Source organism: Physeter macrocephalus, chromosome 14 (genome assembly GCF_002837175.3).
Source record: "Physeter macrocephalus isolate SW-GA chromosome 14, ASM283717v5, whole genome shotgun sequence".
Lineage (NCBI taxonomy): Eukaryota > Metazoa > Chordata > Mammalia > Artiodactyla > Physeteridae > Physeter > Physeter macrocephalus.
In genome coordinates this window covers 16851164-16857140 of record NC_041227.1, presented here as the reverse complement: position 1 = coordinate 16857140, position 5977 = coordinate 16851164, and the positions used below count along the sequence as shown (strand labels likewise).

At 45.6% G+C, this 5977-nt stretch overlaps 1 pseudogene; it reads left to right on the top strand.

Moving 5' to 3' along the window:
• The first annotated feature begins 233 nt into the window (after positions 1 to 233).
• Positions 234 to 807, top strand: LOC102989659 (translocon-associated protein subunit gamma-like; annotated as a pseudogene).
• The last annotated feature ends 5170 nt before the right edge of the window (positions 808 to 5977 follow it).

The window sequence follows — 5977 nt, the reverse complement described above, 5'->3', positions numbered from 1 at the left end:
AGTGGCTGTATCAATTTACATTCCCACCAGCAGTGCAAGAGGGTTCCCTTTTCTCCACACCCTCTCCAGCATTTATTGTTTCTAGATTTTTTGATGATGACCATTCTGACCAGTGTGAGATGATATCTCATTGTAGTTGTTAGCAGATACAGTGGCCGCAGGGGTGGTGCCAGAGGCCTCTGCCCGGCTCGGCGCCTGACTTGGCCCTCCCGTCTCACGGCTGCGGTTCCACCATGGCTCCCAAAGGCGGCTCCAAGCAGCAGTCCGAGGAGGATCTGCTCCTGCAGGATTTCAGCCACAGCCTCTTGGCCAAGTCCTTGGTGCTCTTCTTCTGGAATGCCTTCAGCGTGTCCGCCATCCCCATCTATATTGGCAAATATGGCATGTGGATCTTATTCAGTCTGCTGTTCTGTATAGTGTGATGACCCACCCTAGTAAGCACTAATCTGGTAGGCTTTGCATATAAAAATGTGAAATTTGTTCTCAAGCACAAAGTAGCACAGAAGAGGGAGGATGCTGTTTCCAAAGGAGTGACTCGAAAACTTTCTGAAGCTGGTAATAGAAAGATGTCTTGGAAGGAAAAAGATGAAAGAATCTTGTGGAAGAAGAAAGAAGTTGCTGATTGTGAAGCTACAACATTTTCCATCTTCTATAATAATAACACCCTATTTCTGGTCTTGGTCATTGTTGCTTCCTTCTTTATATCGAAGAACTTCAACCCCACAGTGAACTACATTTTGTCCATAAGTGCTTCCTCGGGCCTCATCGCCCTCCTGTCTTCTGGCTCCAAGTAGACCACGTCAGCTTCCCCCCGGCCGCCCTGGCTTTGTATCTATGGGTGGCCTGTGGTATATGGAAAAGTAGCAGGGTGGTCAGGGTGGAAGACACACAAGCTGTTTTTATAAGTCAGGAGTTTGAAGGTGTGAAAAACCCAACAAAATGTAATTCAATATTTGTTTATTGGCTTTTTTTTTTGACAGATTGTTGAAATTAAATGAATTGAAAGGGGAAAAAAAGAAAAGAAAGTGGCTAAAGAGACTGGGCTTTGGAGTCAGTCAGTCCTGGATTTAAATATGACACCCTCCATTGTGTGACCTTGGACAAGTTTTGCAACCACTCTGAGTCTTAGTTCGTTTATCTTATAAGTAGGAGGCTGTGATATCTGAGTAAGGAATGGGATTGGCCTCCATGAAATAATGTCTATAAAGCACCTACCATGTTGTAGGGGCTTAATGAACACATACACCCTTTTCCCCTCTTGTCATCTCTTATGAATAGTGACTTACAAATTGTGGATCGTGGGACTTGATGAGGACTTTCTGTGAACTCTGCTGGCATCAGGGGAGCCGCCCCCACTAGGGATGAAGCAGGAGAGAGCTCCTTTGCTGACTGGGACCTGAGTCCTGCAGCTCTGACTCTATAAGTCTACACATCCTCTGACTAAGCACCAAAAGTCATTGTGGTACAGAGAAGAAAGGGCTTAAACTCGGAGACATTTGAGCCTGGGTTGAAACCCTGTCTTTATTATTTATTAGCTGTGTAACCTGGATAATTAATTAAACTTTCTATGCCTTGTTTATTTTCTTCTATGTAAAATGAACGTGATTATCTGTATCCTGCTTCTCGATATATTATCTGTGCTCAGCATGGTGCCAGCCACCTAGTCAATGTCATGAGGATCAAACAGAGTAACACATGAGTAATTGCCCAGCACATAGTAGGTACTCACTTAACACTGGCTTCCCTGATGGTACTGTTGGTATAATGGCAGGACTTTTTTTTTCTTTTTTTTTTTTTTTTGGCCACACCACGCGGCATGCTAGATCTTAGTTCCCTGACCAGGGATCGAACCCAGGCCTTGCAATGGAAGCATGGAGTACTAACCACTGGATCACCAGGGAATTCCCAAGGCAGGACCTTTCAAGGCAGGGAGCTCAAGAAATTTTAACTGAATCTGAGTCATTGCTGTAATAGCACTTTTAGAGCACTTTGATTACATTTTGAGGAAGCTTGGGGTCTAGAGTCTATAACTGGGTATTTGCAGAGTCTGGCTCTGTCTGCCTGAAGAGCCATACCTGTCTCCTCTCTTTAGCACCTCCTATCCCCATGCCTCCTTTAACCTGAGGGTATTTACATATGTTGTTCCTGTTGCTGTGAGTGCAGAAGTCATCATCATCCTTGTCAATGCCATTAACATCATTATCACCATCATCATTCTCATAATGACCATCAACAATATCATGATCATCACCATAATCACCACCACCATCACCACCACCATCATCCTAACAGCATCGTTTTAATCATCATCACTACAACCACAGTAACTATTACTGGTACTCCCACTGTTTATGAAGTCCTTACTCTGTACTGTACTATCTACTGTAAATGCTTTGTCTTATTGAATCTTTATAACAAATCTCTAAGGTAATTGCTATCTCCATTTTGCAGTCAAGGCAACCAAGACATGCAAGGGTGAAATAATTTGCCCCAGGTTAACCACCGGTGGGGATATGATTCAAATCCAGATAATATTATTCCTAGGCTAACTTTCTTAGCTTGTAAGTAGAACTACTCCTTCTCTCCATCTTTTACCTAGTTAACCCACCCTTCAAATCTTGGCTCATATGTCCTATCCTTGGAAGTCTTCCTTGACTGCCTTTACCACCATTGTAAGCACACAGAGCTCCTTTTAAATATTCTTCACGCAGTTTATCATGATTTGTAATTTTGCCTTTATTTGTGTAGTTATTAGATTAATGGCTGTCTCCTCCACGCTCCAGGAGGGCAGGGACAGTGGGCACTGTGTCTTCTTTTTGTGCTCTCTTATGCCCCGCATCCAGAGAGGTGAGGCTCAGACTCAGAAGTCTACCGTATTGTTGGATGAATGAACCCTGCCTCTATCATTAGCCTCGCTATGGTCCTGCTCCCTGGTTTTCTGGTCTTTCTAAGTCAGCTTCCTTTCTAACTCATCTTTTGCTGGGCAATCTGGGCTCTAGCTGAAGCAAGTGACATCCTCCTCCTTGGATGGATTATCACCATTATCTAGGCAGACTCCAAAACTTCTCCAAAATTGGCTCAGAAACAGGGGGTTATTGAGAGTGGACAAGTTGCGGGTGAGGAGAATCAGGAAGCAGGGAGACCAGGCTGTTGTCATAAGAAAGACCTACCAAAGAGGCCATGGACGGATGACCCTCAGTGCCAGTGGTGGCATTAGGGACCAGAGTCAGCAACAAAGCTAAAAAATGTCCTAAGGCAGAAATGGCTAGTCCTAGTGTCTGGATGGGTGTGGGATACCACCAGTTGCTCTAAGATGTCAACTTCGGAGGAAGAATACAGCATGGTGATATCTACAGCCTTCATGGGCATCCCAGTCTTATCTCCCTGTGGACGATGGGCTCTTTTCTGTGTCTTGCTTGTGCATATTTCTTTCCTCTGCCTGCAGTGCCCTTTCCTGCCTGTTTCTACCTGGAAAACTCCTACTCACCTTCCAAGACTCAGATTAAAGGACATTTTTGCAGACGTTATTGCTGGCTCAGGGCTGCCACCACATCTTGGTCAGATCTATTCTAAACCATGTGCCAAATTGAGTTGTCATCACGCGTTTATGTGCCCATTTGCACCATCACTATGAGTTCTTTGGGAGCAAGCTTGGTTACGTCCTTTTTCTTCCCCTTCATCTCAGATGTATCCTCCCCTCCCGTCTCTTCCTTTTCCTCCCCCAATATCTATCCAACTCCTACGACACTGTAATGTGACATGTTCTCTATTAATTATCAGAACAACAACAAAGAGAGACAGAGGGGTCAGGGGAGCAGGGGAGGGGGGCTCTGACTTGGCTAATGACATCTTTAGCTGAGGTCAGGTCTTGCAGGAAGAGGAGCATGAAGTCTTTAAGAGAGCCGACACCCCTTCCTTTCCACCTGGATCTCTTGACACCAACTATCTGGTTTCCTGACACACTGCAGTTCACCATGCCTGACTTTGAATTCAGATGTCACATCACTTGTATGGAGTGAGCAGACCAGAAAGTGGGTGTAACATAAAAGTGCCCCTGCGTGTGGGTTTCTTTTTCTTAACTGTGTTATTTATAGTGGAAACGAGAGGAGCAGTGGGTGGTGTGCAGCTGGCCTCCCACTCAGCCCTCTGCTGCAAACGCTTCCGGAGTGGGGGAATCTGGGAGGGGAGGGGGCTGGGTGCTGCACCCGCTCATCTGATGACATGATCACTTTAGTGCTGCAGCTCCGTTAGACTCTTGGCATTGAGCTTGGTGTTAGAAGTTGGGGTACCGCACATAGTCTGGAAAAGGCCGCCGAATACCCCTGGGTTCTTTGACCATCTTGCCTCTTCAGACTCAGTGCTGGGACCGTAGGGACCTGACCACTGACCACCCAGCAACTTTCTTTTCTTCTGGTTCTTATCTCTTCTTGGTTAAGTCACTTAACCTCTCTTTGCCTCATTTTTTTTCACTGTCAAATGAGGATTGTGATAATACCTACCTCACAGCACTGTGGTGAGTATGAGATGATGTAACATATGGAAATTACTTAGAGCAGTGCCTGTCACATGATAAGTGCTACATAAGGGTTAGCAACTCTGACTACCGTTCCACTATTATTGCTGCTGTCATTTAAACTTTTTTGCATTGATTGGGTCCTGAGCTTGTTCTTCCAATCAAGAAGATCTTGGCCAACCTGGTACCTTTTCTTTGTTCAAGTTTTACCCCAGTGTTACCTTCTTGGAGCGGCCTTCCCTGACTCCCAAATCCAAAGTAGTAACCCCACCCTGCCACTCTCAAAGCTCTTCATCTCATCATGACGTGCCATCTTTACAGCACCTGTCCTACTTCACATTCTTTGCAGGGCATGTGGGATCTTAGTTCCCTGACCAGGGATAGAACCTGCGCCCCCTGCACTGGAAACACGGAGTCTTAACCGCTGGACCGCCAGGGAAGTCCTATCACATTCTTATTTATGTACTTATTTATTGCGTCTCCCCATCCTGGAATGTAAGCACCCTTGCCTTCTTTACTACAGCCTCCGAGGTGCTCAGCACAGGACCCTGCACCCGGAGGATCTCAATAATTATTATTACTTGACTGTCTTCGTCAGACACCTTCTGCCTTATCCTGAACTTCTGTAAGCTTGGTTCCAACAGTTGAGCCTCCCAGGAGGGAGAAATTGAGACTGGGTGACATTGTTTTTTGATATTCACTGCACTCCTTCCCTTCCACCCCTTGGTGGACCCTTTGTTGCAACTTTTCAGTGAGTGTGTCCTATTGCTGTTTTACTCTCAGGACCAGACTGGAAATACATCATACTGAAGTGTGAATGATTGATACAAAGTACCACATTCTCTCAAGAGATCAAACTTGACTTCATTCCATGCTCGCCCTCCTTACAAGGAAAGATGTGAGGATGGTGCAGGGCTAAGAGGTGATGGTGCTGATTCCACTTCCTCTAATTAGCTGTGATCCTGGACATGACACTTGACCTCTCTGAGCCCCGGTATCCTTATTTTTTAAATGTGCTGTTTCCCATGTAAGATGGTTGTGAGTGTCAAACGTAATCTCTGTGTCTGAAAATGCTCGTCTTTTAGAAAGTGCTCCATGAGTAAGCTGTTATTGTTGTTTATCGTAACAGAAAATAAGAGGAGTGACTGAAGTGAGTTACAAGTTGAATAGAAACTGGCAGTGTGCCTCAGGGGAATCCTTGTCCCCCGTCTCTTTATCACCAGTCAAATCCTGGGCTGCCTGAGATACGATCCTAGAGCATCTGCTCTTCCCAGCTCTGATCCTGCCCCTCTGCCCTCACTCTTAGTATGGCTTTGACAAGGAGCCCCAGGTCTGACCAATTTAGGGAGACAAGAGATGCAGAGACGAGTTTTGTGTAAAGTCTCAAAATCAAGTCTCCCTTCAGTCTCTTTCTAGGCACTGGACCCCACCCGGCCTTTCTCTTGCCCTCATCATCCCTTCCTA